Source organism: Schistocerca serialis, chromosome 12 (genome assembly GCF_023864345.2).
Source record: "Schistocerca serialis cubense isolate TAMUIC-IGC-003099 chromosome 12, iqSchSeri2.2, whole genome shotgun sequence".
Classification (NCBI taxonomy): Eukaryota; Metazoa; Arthropoda; class Insecta; order Orthoptera; family Acrididae; genus Schistocerca; species Schistocerca serialis.
The window spans coordinates 165,410,295-165,431,695 of record NC_064649.1 but is presented as its reverse complement, the minus strand read 5'-3'; the positions used below and the strand labels follow the sequence as shown (position 1 = coordinate 165,431,695).

Below are 21,401 nucleotides of genomic sequence, written 5' to 3'. Positions count from 1 at the left end.
CTAGCACTGAGTGACTTCTGGCTTTTCCGTACACAGGAAAAGGCTCTGAAAGGGATCAGATTTCGCAACAGGGAAGACAACGTGCAGAATTTGACGGAGCAGTTGAACGCCCTACCGAAAGAGGCTTTCTGGTGATGCTTCCAGCAGTGGCAGCAGTGTTGGGAGAGGTGTGTAGAAGCTGATGGGCACTGCTTTGAAGCTGAAACTATTGTATCTGAATAAAGATTGATTTTGTAGCTAAAAGTCAGATACTTTTTGAATGGACCAAGCCTGAAAATGAGGACTACACATTTTAGAATATCTGTATAGTAGATATCTGTGTAGTAGACAAAACACTACGCTTGTTCCAAGTGTGCCAGGTGTTTACTTTGGAAGATAAAAGTACTAGATTAGTTACATCAGGAGTTATACCAAAAATGGAGCCTTTTGTGATTTGATTAATTACTGCAACTGTGAAACGCACAGTTAAATATGACTATTGAAAGACATTCTTTGTTTATTTACATGGTACTTGTATAATGTATGTAACCTTGATGAAAAATTATTTATAAGACACTGTATACAATTACTGTATGCACTTGATAAATATTTGTCCTCCTTTGGTACAGATGGTCTGAGCACCACCAGAGTGTGACCAAAGAGGGTGCACGATGACCACCCCTGCCCCCTCCACTCCCGTATGATGGATTAACTACGAGGGCAGTTCAATAAGTAATGCAACACATTTTTTTTCTCGGCAAATTTTGGTTGAAAAAACCGGAAATTTCTTGTGGAATATTTTCAAACATTCCTGCTTCGTCTCGTATAGTTTCATTGACTTCCAACAGGTGGCAGCGCTGTACGGAGCTGTTAAAATGGCGTCTGTAACGGATGTGCGTTACAAACAACGGGCAGTGATCGAGTTTCTTTTGGCGGAAAACCAGAGCATCTCAGATATTCATAGGCGCTTGCAGAATGCCTACGGTGATCTGGCAGTGGACAAAAGCACGGTGAGTCGTTGGGCAAAGCGTGTGTCATCATCGCCGCAAGGTCAAGCAAGACTGTCTGATCTCCCGCGTGCGGGCCGGTCGTGCACAGCTGTGACTCCTGCAATGGCGGAGCATGCAAACACACTCGTTCGAGATGATTGACAGATCACCATCAAACAACTCAGTGCTCAACTTGACATCTCTATTGGTAGTGCTGTCACAATTGTTCACCAGTTGGGATATTCAAAGGTCTGTTCCCGCTGGGTCCCTCATTGCCTAACCGAACACCATAAAGAGCAAAGGAGAACCATCTGTGCGGAATTGCTTGCTCGTCATGTGGCTGAGGGTGACAACTTCTTGTCAAAGATTGTTACAGGCGATGAAACATGGGTTCATCACTTCGAACCTGAAACAAAACGGCAATCAATGGAGTGGCGCCACACCCACTCCCCTACCAAGAAAAAGTTTAAAGCCATACCCTCAGCCGGTAAAGTCATGGTTACAGTCTTCTGGGACGCTGAAGAGGTTATTCTGTTCGATGTCCTTCCCCATGGTCAAACGATCAACTCTGAAGTGTATTGTGCTACTCTTCAGAAATTGAAGAAACGACTTCAGCGTGTTCGTAGGCACAAAAATCTGAACGAACTTCTCCTTCTTCATGACAACGCAAGACCTCACACAAGTCTTCGCACCCGAGAGGAGCTCACAAAACTTCAGCGGACTGTTCTTCCTCATGCACCCTACAGCCCCGATCTCGCACCGTCGGATTTCCATATGTTTGGCCCAATGAAGGACGCAATCCGTGGGAGGCACTATGTGGATGATGAAGAAGTTATTGATGCAGTACGACGTTGGCTCCGACATCGACCAGTGGAATGGTACCGTGCAGTCATACAGGCCCTCATTTCAAGGTGGCGTAAGGCCGTAGCATTGAATGGAGATTACGTTGAAAAATAGTGTTGTGTAGCTAAAAGATTGGGGAATAACCTGGTGTATTTCAATGCTGAATAAAACAACCCCTGTTTCAGAAAAAAAATGTGTTGCATTACTTATTGAACTGCCCTCGTACTGTGCTGGATCTCAGGTGCAGACGTAAATCCACTCTAATAGTAGGTGCAGGAGATCATAGCACATGGTGGATAGGTTACACAACATGTAAGGTGTCCTTACCCAGAAAACCCATACTTCTTTGAAATTTAGAAAAGTGTACAACAAACCCTAAGAAGATCCAAGTATAATTAAGCAAAAAGGTTGATAGAAAGGTCGTCTCAATAACAGTTGATTCACCAACGTAAAACCTTCGCTAGGTATAAAACACCTTTTATTTGCCTTTTACAACAGAAAATGAGTTACTGCAGATTTATTCTAGCCCCCAACATCATAGGCATTCTGGCAGATGACTAAGTTAAATTTCAAAATAACTGAAAAAGTTATTTCTAGCCAGCTCTGAACCCAATGTGTATTGCTCCTAGGACTTGCCTGTGTCATGGGCATATTCCGTAAGATACACTACAAGCTTACAACAACATTTCGTTGCCAATAACCTTCAATTATTACTAGTCACACAGTTTACACAGTCATTTGACATTCTTATTTAAAGATTTCTTATACAATTGGTTAAATATACATATAATGCATAATATAAACAAACACAGGCACAAAAATTTTATAACTGAGTAAGTCTCTTAACCAGTCCATAGGTCTTGATATTACCAAATGCAGTTCACTGAGATCACCAGGAAAGTTTATAATAAATGTTCTTCGATCATATGTTGACAAGTCACTTTCACACAGTACGTGGACTACACCACAGGATTAACAAATTAGAATTATTGCATCTATTAAAGTTTGTACTGCTCAAAATGGAGATACCTTTAAATTTTCATATCTTCACGGCTGCTGGTATGTCGGACACTTCCATTTTATGTAACTCACATTTTATTAGTGCTAAATGCCTAGCTGTAGTAAATGACAGTTCTGGGGTCAGATGAGGAACTCGAGTAACCAATGAAGTGGTCCACACTCCCGAGAATGGCATGTACTGTTCATAGAACTGTTCCTCTAATGATGGAAGTCTGCAGGCACCTACAGCGTACAGTCAGCCTCTACATTAACAAATCCCCGCGACACTTGCCTGAGTAAGCGCACACCGTGAGGGGCCTGCGATCGCAGTGCCGCCGACAGTGGCTCGTCGGACAAGTCGGTCAGACTCGGACTGTAGAGCTGAGAGCTTTCTCGTGTAGCTTCTGAAAATAAAAACATTTAGTTTAGAAAGTGTACAGGGCCTTCAAACATGCAATTTGGTATAGTAGGAAAGGGAAGAGAAGGAAAAATAGTAGAAAAACATGGACAGGGAAAGGTATGAAAAAGAAATGTGCCTGATAAACCAGATGTTAGCAGTGATTTTATGTCCTGTGCAAAATTTTAAGATTTACTAAGAGGGTATCAGTTCTTTCGGACGTGTCCGAAAGAACAGATACCATCGGTGACCGTGCACCTCATTAGAATGAAATTACAATGAAATGAACACCCTTAGCTGCTTACAGGCGTTGACATACATCAACGGGAACAGATGAAAATGTGTGCCCCGATGAATGTAGTGCGGGACAATACGTTGAGAATGTGGGTTTCGCGGGAGGCGTGCCAGAGATAAATCCCTGCAGTCGCGCTATCCTCTGTGTCCTCGGTGACTCAGATGGATAGAGCGTCTGCCATGTAAGCAGGAGATCCCGGGTTCAGGTCCCGGTCGGGGCACACATTTTCATCTGTCCCCGTTGACGTATGTCAATGCCTGTAAGCAGCTAAGGGTGTTCATTTCATTGTAATCTGGTTTAAGAATCGTCTAAGAAGGTTGTATATGTGCAAGAGACCTGGAGACAATGGCAAGTTTCAGATTGATTGCACAGGGTGATCCGTCTAAGACGTCATAAGAGTATTGCATTATATTTATTAAGTTAGTGAATAAATCTCCAAGCGATTTTCTGCAAAGTACATGAAAATGGGGCGAGTTAACAATGAATGACCATGCTTTGTGAGGCAAGCTGTCAGCACCTAGTTCACAGTGCAAACAGCAGATGTCAGAAGCACATTGTATAACCTACAGAGGTGACAACAGTCAACACACGCTGAGTGTGCTACCTTGTAAGTGAAAATGGTTGTTACACCGCAACAACGAAGTCAATGTGGCATGTGGCCTCAAAAATTTTCGAGTGTTGTAGAGACCAAGGGAGTTTTCAGGTGTCGGTGCAGTGTTATCAGCCCATTCTTTCTTGTGGAGGAGACTGTTTGTGCTCTCAATTACCTGGAAATAATTGACCAGTATGTCATTTATCAATTACAGAAAGATGGGATACTGGACATCGATGTCTATCAACAGGATGGTGCTCCAGCACACTTGGATCTCATTGTGTGAGGACAATTAAACCAGATATTCAGATATTCAACGATCGCCAGTGCGGGTTTGGTAGACCCCTCCCACGGCCTTTAATATTCCGGCCTAACATCAACATTATTTCCATAAAAACCGCAGAATCTGACTGACCTACAGAGTCATGTTACAGTAGCCTTTTATCAAATGACTCCAGGAATGCTGCACACCCCCGAGGCACAATATGTGCCCCATTTGCAGTGACCGACATGTTGAGAGCTAATGTGCTGTGTGACAAATTTCAGACACAAAGTCCAGCCTCCCCTCCACATGTATGTGCTGCTAATAAGCAACAAGTTTGCACACTTTCTTGTATATAGTGCTTTACTTTTCCAACATCTCAAATGTGTCACCTAACATAATGGTAAGACACGAGATTTTGGAACCACATTTATACTGTAAGACATTTCCAGGGACAGATGTGGGCTCTGACCACAATTTATTTTTTATGAACTGTAGATTAAAACTCAATAAATCACAAAATGATAGGAAATTATGGAGATGGAACCTGGATAAGTTGAAAGAACCGAATATTACTGAGAGTTTCAAAGGGAGAATTAGGCAACCTTTGACTGAAACAGCAGAAAATGAATGGGTAGCTTTGACAGATGAAACAGTCAAGGCAGCAGGGGATCAAATAGGCAAACAACGAAGGGCTAATAAGATCCTTGGATAACACAACAGACACTGAATTTAAATGATGAAAGGAGAAAACATAAAATGCAGCAAATGAACTCGGTGCAATGGAATACAGATGTCTAAAGAATGAGATTGACAGAAAGTGCTAAATGACTAAGCAGGAATGGCTAGAGGACAATGCAAGCCGTTATAAGCCTGCATAACTGAGGGAAAGATAGATGCCACTTACAGGAAAATTAAAGAGACCTTTGGCAAAAAGAGAAGCAGCTCTCTGAATATCGAGAGCTCAGAAGGAAAAGCAGTACTAAACAAAGAAAGGAAAGCGGAAAGGTGGAGCCAATATATAGATGAGCTCTACAAAGGAAATGAACTTGAATACAGTATTGTACAAAGGGAAGGGGATGCTGATGAAGATGGGGTGGGAGACATTATACTGCGGGAAGACTGACAGAGCACTGAAAGAACTAAGGCGAAACACGGCCCCTGGAGTAGACAACATTCTGTCAGAACCGCTGATAGCTTTGGCAGACCCAGCCACAACAAAACTATTCCATCTGGCATGCATGGTGTGTGAGACAGGCTAAATACCCTCAGACTTCATGAAGAATGTAATAATTCCAATTGCGAATAAAGCAGGTGCTGACAGGTGTGGATGTTACCAAACTATCAGGCTACTAAGTCATAGTTGCAAAATACTAACAAAAATTATTTACAGAAGAATGGAAAACTGGTAGATGCCTACCTTGGCGAAAATCAATTTGATTTCCAGAAAAATGTAGGGACAGGCAAGGCAATACTGACCCTGTGACTTATCTTACAAGACTGCATAAGGAAAGGCAAACTTACACTTATATGATTTGTAAACCTACAGAAAGTTTTTGACATTGCTGACTGGAATACACTCTTTTAAATTCTGAAAGAAGCAAGGGTAAAATACAGGAAGTGAAATGCTATTCAGAATTTCTACAGGAACCAAATTGCAGTTATAAGAGTCATGTAGCACAAAAGGGAACCACTGGTTGGGAAGGGAGTGAGACAGGGTTGTGGCCTATACCCTACCATTTGGACTGTATGATGAACATGCAGTACAGGAAACCAAAGAAAAAATTTTCTGAACAAATTAAAGTTTCGGGAAAAGAAATAAAAATTTTGAGGTTTGGTGATAAGAACTTAAAAAAATAAAAATAAAATAAGGTGATTTACTGTTTAATTGTGTTCTAGAAAAAACTGTAAGGATCTGAAATTCGGAGCTAAACAAATCACAAAATTAAACCAATGAATCTGGGAAGGAAAACAAATGGAATTAAGGTAAACTGCTTGGCTTTTGTGGATGATTTTGCAATACTTTCAGAAAACCTGACAAAAGCTGTTCTTCAGATAAACCTTCTGGAATAAATAGCAAACAGAACTGGTTTCAAAATTTCAGTTGGAAAAAAACAAAATTCATGACAAGTATAAAAAATGTGCCAAAATTCACAGCAAAACAAATAGGTAAAATAGAGCGAGTAAATAAATATACATATCTTGGAGAGACTATTCAACAGAATGGACTACAAAAATCTGCAACAGATGTAAGGATTAACAAAATGGAAAGAGCATAGGGTTTGACCAAAAATATTTACAACAAAAAATGTATATCTAGAAAAACAAAACTAAAACCCCACACCACACTGGTTCGACCAGAATGTTTATATGGATCTTAATGCCTAAAAATGAACTATAAGATGGACAGATTAGAGGTACTCAAAAGAAGGATAATTAGAAAAATAACAACTGCAGTAAAAACTGCAGATGGTTGGAATATAAGAAGTAATGAGGAGATCTACAAAAATATAAAGAAAATATATGAAGTAATGGCCACACAAAGATTAACCTTTTTTGGGCACCTCTACCGAATGGATGAAAATAAACTAACAAAGCAAATACTGCTATATTTCTGAAAGAAGAAATCGACAATAGCATGGATTACAGTAGTAAGGAAAGATCTAGAAAGAAACAACATTAAAGAACCAGAAATAGCAGAAAGAAACTCTTTTAAAAATAAGATACTAAATTTGGGAGGCATTCAAAGCAGAAGAAATAAAATATGGGGAACAACATGGACAGAAGAAATGAAGAGACTTCATGGAGAGAAAATGAGGGAATACTGGAAAAATAGAAAATAACAAAGGAAGATGAGGAACTGAAGTTGTTAACATGATCCTAGTTGGTCAATACGATTAAAAAAAGTTTCAGGGGTCAAAATAGCTATGGTCATAAGCGCCCATTTGTGACTTAGTGAAGGATAAAACAAGAATTGAAATCAGCATCAATGAGAGAGAAACTTAATGAGGAGGAAAACTAAAAAAACAGAAGGAAATCTTAGAAAAGTGCTATTGAAGAGGGGGTTGTTTTCCCCAAAAAGAGTTTCAAATGACCAATGTCATCTCACTCACACTTATAAACTCAAGGACACGATCAGCAGAGCACGAGTCATCTGCTAAAATGGAAGATATATCGGAAAACAGCTGTAAACGGGCACAAAGCGGATTAAAATAGGGGCACTGAAGTAACAGGTGTCTCACCATTCACGACTGAGAGCAGTGGGGACAAAGCAGAGGAGGAGCGCCACTTAAAAGATCTCAATGGCTAAAAAGACAATGCCCAATCCAGAGTCAAGTTAAAGTTACCTCCTCCCAACAACAGGGCCAGACGGAAGAGGTCTAAGCACAGGGAAGAGGTTTTATGACCCACAATTTATTATCCTGAAGTGCAGACCAATGAGTGTGCCATAAAAGAGTAACACGACGACATAAAATGCTCTGTAGACCGGCAAACGGAACCGTGCAAATGGCGGGCTGAGGAATACAGAGAGCAACATTCGCCACTATACGGGCTGCCTCTTTCCGCATATACCAACATGCCCTCGGATCCAGAGGAATGCCACAGAGATGCCCCCCAAGTGGAGCATATGGAGGCAGGCCTGAATCTGGTGGACCAGAGGGTGGACAGGATAAAGAGCTTGGAGATTCAGAAGAGAGCTCAGTGAATACTAGCATATAGTATACTGTATCCGCTGATGGCAACAGATGTATTGGACAGCATGGAGAACAGCATAGAGCTCTGCAGTAAAAACTGAACACTGGTCAGGAAACTGAAATTTAATAGGGGTGTTGTCAATAATATAGGCTTTCCCGACACCAAAGGTGGTCTTGGAGCCGTCAGTGTAAATAAATGTGGCATCCTCCATTTGTGTGCATAGAGCAGCTAATGCCCAACGATAAACTAGGGGGAGGGGTACTATCCTTGGGAAGCTGACAAAGGTCACAGAGAAGGCATGTCCAGGGGTGGGGCCAAGGTGGCAGCGTACTCCTATTTGTCAGGAAAGTTTTAGGAAACTGGAAGGAAAGTGAATGTAGCAGTTGACAGAAGTGGACTCCTGGTGGCAGCAGAGAGGAAGGGCTGCCTGCATACCCTAAATTCAAGGAGGCATCGAAAAAAAAAAACACGGGTCAGATTAGCAGGCATGGAAGACAGATGACTAGCAAAACGACTCAGACAGCTCACTGATTGGACAGCGGAGGTTCAGCAGTTTCAGCGTAAAGGCTCTCCGTGGGGCTGGTGTAAAAAGCTCCAGATGCTAAACGCAATCCACGGTGGTGGACAGAGTTGAGACACTGAAGAACAGACAGCTGTGCAGAGGAGAAAACTATGCTTCCATGGTCCAATTTTGAGCACAGTAAGGCGCAGCATAGTCGGAGGAGGATCACTCTGTCCGTTGCCCAGAAGGTACTACTCAGAACACAGAGGGTGTTGAGGGATCGCAGACAGCGAGCCGAAAGATATGAAATGTGGGAAGACCAGCACAGTTTTCTGTCAAACACAAGTCCCAAAAAATTGGCGACATCTGTGAATGGAAGGTCAACAGGGCCTAGATGTAAGGATGGCAGATAAAACTCCATACCACGCCAAAAATTTACACAGACAGTCTTACTGGGAGAAAATTGGAAGCTGGTTTTGATGCTCCACGAATGGAGGCAATCGAGTCATCCTTGATGACGTCATTCGAGAAGGCTGGTCTGTTGAGAGTTGTAGTAGACTGCAAAGTCATCGAGAAAGAGGGAGCCCGAGACATCGGAAAGTAGACAATCCGTAATTGGATTTGTGGTGATGGCAAACAGTACAACACTTAGCATGGAGCCCTGGGGCACCCCTTTTCTTGAGAGAAAGTACGGGATAGAGTAGTGTTCACCTGCACCTTAAATGTGTGCTCTGTCATAAATTCACGGACGAAACGGAGTAGCCGACCTTGAAAGCCCCAAGAGAACAGCGTGCAGAGGATGCCTGTCCTCCAACAGGTGTCGTATGCCCTCTCCGTATCACAAAATATAGCTATCGTTTGGTGTTTGCTGAGAAAATTGTTCATGATATAAGTGGACAGAGCAACAAGATGGTCAACTGTCGAACGTGCTTTCAGAAACCGCATCGGGCTGTTGTTAAAAAGTTTTGGGACCACAGCCACCAGCCTAAACGGCTATTTACCATACGCTCCAAAACCTTACAAACACTACTCGTGAAAGAGATTGGGCGATAGCTGGAGGGGAGATGTTTGTCCTTTCCAGGTTTCGGAACAGGTATGACAATAGCTTCCCGCTATTTTCTGGGAAAGGTACTGTCAACACAAAAGTTGATTATGAAGGCGAAGGAGGTTGCACAGACAAGGGTATAGTAGATGCAGCAACATGTGGACGTGGATACCATCTGCTCCCAGAGCAGAAGAGCGAGAGGAGGAGAGTGCATGTCTGAGTTCCCGCATAGAAAGAACGGTATTATACCTTTCACGATTTTGAGAGGAAAAAGCAAGAGGTCGCTGGTCGCTCTTCCGCAACCCATTTCTTCAGGAGAAAGGCTGGTGGGTAATTCAAAGAGCTCAAAATTTCAGCAAAGTGTTGACCCAATGACTTAGGGATTGCGACTGGGTACACTAAGGTATCCTGCATGACAGTTAGCCCAGAGGTTGGGGGAAAACTGGAAGTGATGGATATCTGTCGGATTGACTGCAACCAATTGATGAGGGAGTGAAGGTATTAAATGAGCTGCTAAAGAAATTCCAGCTTGCCTTCTTGCAGTCGTATATGATGCGACGGCATCGCGCACGTAACTGCTTATAGCAGATACAGTTGGCCAACGTAGGATGATGGCGGCAAACACGAAGAGCACGTCTCCACTTGCGTATCGCGTCATGGCACACCTTGTTCCACCGAGGAACTGGGGGGCATTGGGGCAAAGGGGAACTATGAGGTATCGAACATTCTGTGGCTGTAAGAATAACTTCTGTAACACAAGTGACCTGATAATCGATGCTAGGAAATTGACGGTCATCAAATGTTGCTAGATAAGAGAAAAGCGTCCAATCGGCTTAAGAAAACTTCCAGTGTCTTGGGCGCTTAGATGGCAGTTGTGGCTGTAATCGAAGGACACATGGAAAATGGTCACTCGAGTATTTATTGGCAAGAGGGAACCATTCAAAGTGCCGAGCTAGCTGAACAGTACTGACCGAAAGATCCAAATGAGTAGGTTGACATGGAGGCACACAAAAATGTAGGTTCCCCAGCGTTGAGGCCAACAACATCCACTTGGTGGAAGAGGTCAATCAACAGGGAGACCCTCGGACAAGGACGCAGAGGTCCACAAAGTAGGTGGTGGAGTTTGAAGTCCCCAACCAGCAAATAGGGGGCGGAAGCTGACGAAGAAGATGAGGGAGATCAGCTCTTGCCATTGGTGTGGACGATGGAATGTATACAGCACAAAGAGAGAAGGTGTATCCAGAAAGGGAAAGATGGACAGCAACAGCTTGGAAGGAACATGGAGAAGAGTCACGAGTCCTCCATATGCTGGAGTGCCATCAACAGAGGGGAGATCAAATCAGATTCACTTAAAATGAGGAAAAAGAATGTGATCGCAGGGACGCAGCTTTGTTTCCTGAAGACAGATGACCGGCGAGTAGGATCGTAAGAGGATCGACAATTCATCCCAACTGGCTCGAATGCCACGGATATTCCAATGGATAATGGACATCGGGTGGACAGAAAAGGGAAGAATGTGACCAAGGTTGCCGTCAACTCAACGACTGCTCAGAGCCAGTGGCCGACAGCGTGGAACAGCATTCAGCCGAAGGCAGAAGATCCCGATCCATAGATTGTTCGGCAGCAGCTGCTGCCACCAGCAATCAGCCGGTCGATCGGCCGCCAGCAGTGCGCCTGGGCCACACAGAAGACGGCCAATGGCGGTGGCCGCCAGGTGGTGCTGTAGATGAGACACGCCGTGGCGGAGAAGGAGAGGAACTGGGTTTCTAATTAGCCTTCTTGGAAACAGGACGTTGAGATGAGGGAGGGATCGATGGTTGTGAAGTCGGGGTACGTAAAAAATCTTCACGAGTAGGCTCTTTTTTGGAAGTCTGGGTGTCTGATTTTGGGGCTCGTGATTTAGCAGAGCCCGATGAAGGGTGAGCCATAGAGTGGAGAGGTTGAACGGGCGATCTTTGCACTGGCCGATCTGACAACCGTGGCACTAAAGGTGAGACCACAACTCTGCATGGCTGCCTCCTTTGTAGGCCGAGGAGAGGCAAGGACAGTGCTGTATTTACCTGTGTGAGGCACAGTGGGCTTTCGACTGGCGAATAACTTTCGAGCAGCAAAGATCGACACCTTTTCCTTCACTCTGATTTCCTGAATGAACCGTTCGTCTTTGAAAATGGGGCAATCTCTAGAGGAAGCAGCGTGGTCACCCATACAGTTGATGCAACAAGGGGATGGAGGTGGACAAGCACCCTCATGGGCATCCCCGCCACAGTTTACATGTTTGGCCATATTGGAACATGACTGGCTGGTACGATTAAACCTCTGACACCGATAGCAATGCATAGGGTCGGGGATGGTAAACATGAACTGAAAATATCCTGCTTTAATGTTCAATGGAAGTTGAACTCTGTCAAACATCAAAAAGAGAGTGCGGATCGGCACCAATTCCTTCTCAACCCTTTTCGTGACTCATTGTACAGCCATTACTCCCTGATCAGACAGGTAATTTTTAATGTTCTCATTTGATAATCCGTTGTGTGATCTTGTATAAACCACACCACGTTATGAGGTTAAAGTACGGTGCGCTCCCACCTGGATAGGGGAGGTGTGTAGCAGCGTAGTTTGAAGCAATTTATGTGCCTGGAGGGCACTATCTGCTTCTAGCAACAAAGTGCCATTTCGTAACCAGGAACATGACTTTACAGGACCTGCAACTGCATTGACACCTTTCTGAATAATGAAAGGGTCGACTGTCGAGAAGTCTCGACCTTCGTCAGACTGAGAAATGACTAGGAACTTTGGCACTGACAGAAGAATTGTCCGTGGCTGAGACTCGTCTAGCTTTCTCTTGTGGGCAGAAGTTTTAGAATTAGAAGAAACCATTGCAAAAGTATCCACCACGATTACTGGCGTCTCTGATGGCGTGCTCCTTCCTAGTGGGAGCCCTCTCTGAGGGCACTCCCGCCTTAGGTGATTGTGTACACCTCAGGTCACACCTCCCGAGAAACGGACGGAAGGACCGATCGGCACGTTCGGAAAGTACCAACTCGGGTAACCGCCCCTCCTCGGGCCTGGCCTTTACCAGGGGGTACGTACGTGTCCTACTTGTCTACCTGGGGTGGGGAATTACCCGTTACCCCGTCACCGGCTACGCGTGGGTTGGTCTTCAGACAGGCACAGGGAGGAAAGAAAGAAAAGGAAAGTAGAGAAGAATTCTCAAACGCTGCAGCTGAGAAGAAGGGAAAGAGAAGAATCGAGAAAAGAGAAGGGCAAAGTAAGGACAGATATGTTACATTTTAGAGATAAAAGAAGAGAAATCACTTCATTCGTTCACAAGTGTCCATCTCTGGATGTAGGCGCAAAACAGACTCCCAAAGAGAAGGAGAAGAGGAAGGGGAAGGGGAAGGGGAAGGGGAAGGGGAAGGGGAAGGGGAAGGGAAAGGGAAAGGGAAAGGGAAAGGGAAAGAGAAAGGGAAAGGGAAAGGGAAAGGGAAAGGGGAAGGGAAAGGGAAAGGGAAAGGGGAAGGGAAAGGGAAAGGGGGGGAGGGGGGGGAGGAGGAGGATCGGGGACAGGAAGGGATGTGGAAAGGGAAGGCACGCAGCCCAGAAAGGAAAGAGAGTTGCACGAGCTCGGGGTCACGTGCCCACCACGCACAAAAGATTTGTGGACCCCCTGTGGACAACAAGAAATTTCTGGCACAGTGTAACGAAAGGAAGGGATCAGTTGATAGGACACATCCAGAGGCATTGTGGCAAATACAATTTGTTAATGGAGGGAAGTGGGGGAGGGGGGGGGGAGTAAAAATTGTACAGGTAGTGCATGTCACGAACACAGTAAGCAGGTTCAAATTGATGTAGCTGCAGTATTTATACATAGATTAAGAGGTCTGCACATGATTGGCTAGTATCAAACCAGCTACATCAAACCATCCTTTGGACTGAAGGCCACAAAGTATGCCTACATTTAAAATACAACATAATAAAGAGTCACAAAGAAAGAAATGAATGTAAGTCTCACAAAAGGGCACCAGGTAACAGATTTTTCATTACAGATTCAAGTGCATACAGTGGTTAAATAGCAAAAGAGGCAACCTACAACTTCAATGTTCTGCATCGTTTGGTAAAAGCAACCACCCAATTCTGAAGTTTTCCTCTGGCAAATGAAGAATGTAAATTTTAAGTGTGCATTGTATCTGACTTCTTTTACTCTTGGTCTTTAGAAGTGTGTTGCCTTGACAACACATTTATGTACAATTCTCCAATACTGTTATTTTCGCAGTTAAGAATGTCAACGGAGAGTGCGTGGAATAAAAATTAACATTCACTGGTAGCAAATATATCTCCCTTATAATGCAACAGGACTTTAATGTTAAAGGTTCCAGCAACTAACTGTGGCTCCTCGTTTGTGCATTTCAAACAAAACCGATAAGATAAAAACACAAATTACTTTTTGATACTGAGTAGCACATTAGCCATCTATTAAGAAACTACACCTCAATCTAAATAGCTACACAATGTGGACAATCTGTATACAGTAGGCCTACATAGTTCTTTAATGTGTTGTTAGCACAGTTAAGTGCTCCTTAACAGCTCCATTGCTAAACAGAGATATACAATCTGCCAACAGCAGCATGCAATTCAAGAGCCTGAAGTATACTGTAAGTGCACTTTAGGCCAACAGTTCAAATGTAGGTAGCATTACACATTATATGAACTACTCACCATTATCCTCAATTTATGACTTCAACTTCAGTCACTGCACAAGCATCCATTTTCATTTTCACTGTTTTCCAACTTAACCTTTTTTTGCGGCAACTTTCATCTGACATCTGTGGTCCTGCCTCTTCAGCCTTTATTTCTTTCTGTTATTTGAAGATGTCTCCATTTTCCACAATTTTGTCTTGGAATCCACCAGTTTCTTACATTTCAGGAGAGGTAATGCTGACAGGCTCGGGTTTCTTTTCCGTCCTCTCAAAAGGTTCTTCTGCCATTCTGTTTACAGCTGTCGCTAAATGCCTTATCGTGCAAAAATACGAACAACAGTAACACCAAAAATTCTGAAAACCAGTTTACTTACATACACATCTCAACACTACCTTTGATGATGAAGCCCTTCACTATCTGTGTCAGTTCCAAACACTAACATTTAGTCCAGTCAATGAAGGAAAATTAGAGGAAAAGTCATGTAGTCACAAAGTTTTACACAGTTCTAGGAGATATTGTCATAAACATTGTACTAAAAACCCGGACCTGTGGAGTGTGAGCATTGGTGTGGGGGTAGGTTTAAAGGTCATTTTTTATTTTTGTTCTTGAATGACTCAAAAACAACGGATCCTGGGGAAATTCTTCCCCAATACAAAATTAACCTGCATTCACTTCCCTGCCAAAAAAGGTTCTAGTCACTTTTTCTCTGGGACTAATAGTTTGCAGAGGATGAAAAAAATTGCAAATTACAGCACTAAAAATATTGTTCCAATGGTAAAAAATTAATGTACTTCCCTCCTTCCTAGGTAAGCAAACTGAAGGTTAAGCAGGCGATCCCCCTCGCTACATCACAAGAAGCATCTACAGGGTACATCACAAAGTTCTCCGTCCACAATACGCCACACGAATCACTGGTGACACAGCGCGCAGATGTCCGCGGGGAGGGTTTATTTTGCACAAAATGAGTTAACACTACACAGAATGCAGATACAAGTTACTAACAACACTAATGCAGGGAATGTACATGAACTGGACGTATGTAAATCTCTGCACAATGTTCTACACTGCAAGAGGAGAAACTGATTGTTAGTGATCCGTTACGGGAAAGGCAGCTTCCCCCACCACAGGTGCTGCTCCCCAGCATTTCCTGTCCATTTGTATTGTGCAAATGGACAGAATAACTTCACTGAGCTCATGTTTACACAGTGGAGTTATTTTCAGTTTACTGGGTACTTATTTGCAGTTGTTGAGTGAGCTACTCATATCATGTAAAAAAGTTCAACAGCTGGAACTGTCAATTGTCTACCACGCTGAAGAGACTCTTCCAAATAGGACACACTGTCAATATGTACAGGACATTGTAGATTTCATTGTCTCCATTGTCACAAGCTGGAATACTTTTCACAGCACGAGGGTTATCAAATGCATCACCCTGCCTCAGTTCTCCAAAAATACGATGAGGCTCAGAGGATTAATCCACTGCAACAAAAGTAGGTCACCAAGACTATAACAGTTGTTCAGATATTTCAACATAAGTCAAGCAATGCGTTACAGCAGATAACTGTTATAGACTTCAATATTAACAGTCACATTCCATCAGACATAGCCACACCTATCTCGGAAGATGTACTGTGGATGTGCGTTAAGTGGTTCCACTCGGTGCAGCCCGCTCTGCAAATGCAGCAATTCATGAATTACGAATGGAAAATATTTATGCAGTCTACCTGTAACACAATGAATGGGAGAGAAGTGCAGTAACATTTTTAGTCATCCATTAATTCACCACCAAGTGCCTAAAACACAATTACACGGTTTTACAATACACAGCAGCAGGGTGCCACTTTTTACAGTCCAGTCCCTTTCCCACCAACACCACATAAGTAACTGACAACATAATAGCTCACTTAACACCTTCAAATAAATAGGCCTACTCCCTTTCCAAATAGGAAATAACTTCACTATATAAACACAAGTTCTGGTTATCACTGTTAGCATTCAACCGCGATTCTTATACATATATTTTAACAATGCGTTTCAAGAGACAATGCTCTCATCATCATATCTTGAAACGCGTTGTTAAAATATATGTATAAGAATCGCGGTTGAATGCTAACAGTGATAACCAGTATAACGACAACTGCTACCTCGACTCCATAATGGATTATATTAAACACAAGTTCATCAAAGCTATTTTGTCTATCAGCAAAAGATAACTGGACACGAAACACAGGGCAGTTACAGCCTGTCTGTAAACAGAGAAGTGAGCAGTACTCACAATGGTGGAAGTGATCTTTCTTAGAAGAACACTACGTCTTCTGAACAGAACCGTAAAGAACCAATTTCTCCTGTAGCAGTGTAGCACAGTATGGAGAGATTAAAGTAGATTCCGTTCATATTCATTACCTGTATTAGTGTTATTAGTACCTTATATTCGCATTCCATCTAGTGTTAATGCACGTTGTGCAAACTAAACCCTCCTCGAGCACGTCTGTGCACTGTATCGACAGTGATTCGTATAGTGCACTGCAGAGGGGCCATATAAGTTTGTGAGATACTCTGTAGTTGCTTCTTGTGACATAGTGGACGAGATAGAGTGGAGAATCACCAGCTCCACCTTCAGATTTGCAGACCTATGGAGGTGGGAAGTGCAGTGAGCTACCTTCACTCACACTCTACTCCACACACCTCCCACAGCCCAGCCTGTTTCACCCCTGGAACACAATTTATCCATTAGTATGCCTCTACTGCACTTAGATATGGTACACAATTTAATAGTTGTTTTTAACCCATTCCAAATTATTGGTCCAAGAGGAAGAAAAGTACAGACCCTTTTTGTAGGAAATTGAATGTAGTGTAATTTTGCACTGGGGAACAATTTCGCCAGAAGCCGAGGTTTTCGATTCGTTGGAGAAAAAATAACACACAGGTAATGAATATGAAGGAAGGTGATCCGGAAATCTAAAAGTACACTCCTGGAAATGGAAAAAAGAACACATTGACACCGGTGTGTCAGACCCACCATACTTGCTCCGGACACTGCGAGAGGGCTGTACAAGCAATGATCACACGCACGGCACAGCGGACACACCAGGAACCGCGGTGTTGGCCGTCGAATGGCGCTAGCTGCGCAGCATTTGTGCACCGCCGCCGTCAGTGTCAGCCAGTTTGCCGTGGCATACGGATCTCCATCGCAGTCTTTAACACTGGTAGCATGCCGCGACAGCGTGGACGTGAACCGTATGTGCAGTTGACGGACTTTGAGCGAGGGCGTATAGTGGGCATGCGGGAGGCCGGGTGGACGTACCGCCGAATTGCTCAACACGTGGGGCGTGAGGTCTCCACAGTACATCGATGTTGTCGCCAGTGGTCGGCGGAAGGTGCACGTGCCCGTCGACCTGGGACCGGACCGCAGCGACGCACGGATGCACGCCAAGACCGTAGGATCCTACGCAGTGCCGTAGGGTACCGCACCGCCACTTCCCAGCAAATTAGGGACACTGTTGCTCCTGGGGTATCGGCGAGGACCATTCGCAACCGTCTCCATGAAGCTGGGCTACGGTCCCGCACACCGTTAGGCCGTCTTCCGCTCACGCCCCAACATCGTGCAGCCCGCCTCCAGTGGTGTCGCGACAGGCGTGAATGGAGGGACGAATGGAGACGTGTCGTCTTCAGCGATGAGAGTCGCTTCTGCCTTGGTGCCAATGATGGTCGTATGCGTGTTTGGCGCCGTGCAGGTGAGCGCCACAATCAGGACTGCATACGACCGAGGCACACAGGGCCAACACCCGGCATCATGGTGTGGGGAGCGATCTCCTACACTGGCCATACACCACTGGTGATCGTCGAGGGGACACTGAATAGTGCACGGTACATCCAAACCGTCATCGAATCCATCGTTCTACCATTCCTAGACCGGCAAGGGAACTTGCTGTTCCAACAGGACAATGCACGTCCGCATGTATCCCGTGCCACCCAACGTGCTCTAGAAGGTGTAAGTCAACTACCCTGGCCAGCAAGATCTCCGGATCTGTCCCCCATTGAGCATGTTTGGGACTGGATGAAGCGTCGTCTCACGCGGTCTGCACGTCCAGCACGAACGCTGGTCCAACTGAGGCGCCAGGTGGAAATGGCATGGCAAGCCGTTCCACAGGACTACATCCAGCATCTCTACGATCGTCTCCATGGGAGAATAGCAGCCTGCATTGCTGCGAAAGGTGGATATACACTGTACTAGTGACGACATTGTGCATGCTCTGTTGCCTGTGTCTATGTGCCTGTGGTTCTGTCAGTGTGATCATGTGATGTATCTGACCCCAGGAATGTGTCAATAAAGTTTCCCCTTCCTGGGACAATGAATTCACGGTGTTCTTATTTCAATTTCCAGGAGTGTATGTATCTAAAAAAAGGAAAATGACAAATCAAATAACAAAATGAAAACCATATGGAAATATGTTAAAAGCGAGACAGGGAAAAGCCTGTCTGCCAAAGAAGTGATTAGCTTAAGAACTGGGAGCCTTTCGGTGGATGCTCCCGAAATGGTGGCTAATATCTTTAACAATCATTTCCTAACAGTCACCAACCAAATGGGATGCCAGGGTTCTGTAAAGAATGCTACAGAATACTTGCATAACACCTTAACTAACAAAATAGATGAGAAGCATCTTCGAAAAACTACAGTGATAGAATTAGAAAAAATAATTATGTCTTTAAAATGTAAAAATTCTGCTGGAATTGACAACACTTCCAGCAAGTTACTGAAATACTGTTGTAAAGAAATAAGTACAGTCCTCTGCCATATTAGTAATACGTCATTGGAAGAAGGTGTTTTTCCCGACAGGCTAAAATATGGGCTTATAAGACCAATTTATAAAAAGGGAGAAAAGATTGAGGCTACAAACTATCAACCAATTTCATTACTCTCAGTTTTCTCCAAGGTGCTAGAGAAATTGATGCATAGCAGAATGGTTGAGCATCTTAGTAAATATAACATCCTCAGCAGTAGCCAGTTTGGCTTTTGGAAAGGGGTATCAACTGTGGATGCAATACATGCCTCTGTTGACAATGTTATGGAAGCCATAAATAATAATATGATGACGGTTGGAATATTTTGTGACCTGTCAAAAGCTTTTGACAGTGTAAGTCACCATATTCTCTTGAGTAAAGCCAAGGCCCTGGGAATGGGTGGAACCGTAGGCACGTGGCTTGAATCCTATCTGTGTGGTAGAAAGCAGAAAGTAATCATGGAAGGACTGCATGGTGGCCAGGTATCTTCAGAATGGGGCTCCATTACTGCAGGAGTACCTCAAGGCTCAGTATTGGGCCCACTGCTCGTTCTAATATTTATAAATAACTTAGCACTATGTACAGAATATGGGAAAATACTCATGTTTGCTGACGACACCATGTTATCAGTTAATAATCTCTCAGGGAATATGTCAAATGAGGCTGCAAATAAAGCTTTAGCAGATTTGACAAACTGGTTTGAAACCAATGGCCTTACAGTCAACCTAAAAATGACAAATTACATTCACTTCTCTTCTAACACAAATGTTACTAATGAAATGAACCTAAAAATGGGTGAGCACGAGATTTTGAAGGTTGAGTCCTCCAAATTCTTGGATCTGCATATAGATAGCAAAGTGGCACCACCATATTCAAGAACTGTGCAAAAGGCTAAGCTCAGCAACATTTGCCGTAAAAATAATTTCAGACACTAGGGAAATGAGCACAATAAAAACTGCATATTTTGCCTATTTTCACCAACTTATGGCCTATGGTATAATATTTTGGGAAAATCAACCAATAGCAAAAAAATGTTCCATGCACAGAAGCGAGCAATAAGAATTGTGTGTGGAGTACATCCTAGGCACTCATACAGGGATCTGTTTAGAGCTCTACAAATCCTTACAACACCTGCCCAATATATTTTTTCCCTGATGTGCTTTGTTTCAAAAAATAGCAACTTATTCAAATCATACCACAGTTATAACACCCAAAGAAAACTGGATATCCATTATGAGCTAAAAACGAAAAGCATGGTCCAGAAGGGGGTTTTATACAGTGGCACCAAGATTTTTAATGCCCTCCCACTGATCATTAAAGAACTGGTTCGAAACATGCCAACGTTTAAAGAAAATCTGAAGCAGTTCCTTTTAGATGAGTCTTGTTACAGTATTGATGAATTTCTTAGCAAAATCTCTTGTTTGTGCTTAAAACTTACTGTGTGACCTTTACAACTGATTAATCATACTCCGTAAGTACAGTGTAACTTAATACAATACCCAAATTTATGTATGACTGTATATTCTTTCAGATGTCTTGTATCTTAACTAATATTAAGGGTATATGGTAAACTTCACAGTTTCTTTAATCTAATGATAAGATCAATGTATATGTGCACAAAACAATAATCTGTAAAAACCTTGACTCGTTCTATATCCAGGGATATGTTCCCATATGGATCTATGGAACACGAAATAAATAAATAAATCCACATCCACCCCAACGCTCACACCGCACCGGCCACGATTTTTTGTGTTCAACACACTCCCTCCTAGCACTATATGCGAATGCAAGATTTTTTGCCTTCACTTTGCTTGTGGATGGCTTAACGACGGGCGACAGTTAACGGAACGCGATGTCATCACTAGCCCTGTGCAGGAGGGGGAATAACTGCCAGTAAGCGGAAATAAAAATGAGTAGACTGGTTGATTCACTCTACAGTACATGATTGAAGCTTTTCAGGTGAGAATACTTCCGAACATATTACTTCTTGTTACGCATGGTTAAGGTCAATATATGGTCTGTAACTAAATTTAAGAATTACTAATATATTTCATATAAAGGGTATGTAACATGATAATGCTCACAATGGCAGTTATCCGCTGATATCGGATGTTACAAACTTCAGTGAAAAGGCCTCATTTGTAATAATCGGCAGTCCGAAACTACCTTCTGCTAAAGTGAAAATTGATAAATTTCAAATGCTTTCAGCGTTATTGTCCTCACAACGGAGTGTGAGAAAACATTTGAATACTAGCATTGCCAACACAATAAATGAACACACATGATGTATGTACTATATGATAGTTCTATATAAATTGC

General features: G+C 43.3%; 1 protein-coding gene and 1 long non-coding RNA gene across 5 annotated transcripts in view; one reads left to right on the top strand and one right to left on the bottom strand.

The window, feature by feature from the left end:
- Window positions 1-2,260: 2,260 nt before the first annotated feature.
- On the bottom strand, window positions 2,261-21,322 carry LOC126428065 (uncharacterized). Of its 2 annotated transcripts, none has more exons than XR_007576764.1 (3): window positions 21,167-21,322; window positions 14,316-14,609; window positions 2,261-3,214 (listed from the first exon to the last, which is right to left on the bottom strand). It is a non-coding gene; the product is annotated as an uncharacterized LOC126428065 (long non-coding RNA). The 2 variants fall into 2 exon arrangements; XR_007576765.1 differs by lacking the exon at window positions 21,167-21,322 and adding an exon at window positions 14,690-16,262.
- Window positions 20,904-21,401, top strand: part of LOC126428063 (F-box/LRR-repeat protein fbxl-1-like) — a 122,179-nt gene continuing 121,681 nt past the window's right edge. For 2 of the 3 annotated variants that reach the window (XM_050089941.1, XM_050089940.1), the window contains exon 1: window positions 20,904-21,041. The gene's annotated coding sequence lies outside the window, so the exon portion shown is untranslated. Of the gene's footprint in view, window positions 21,042-21,234; window positions 21,369-21,401 lie in introns of those variants that run through there. The other variant, XM_050089942.1, reaches the window with a different exon arrangement.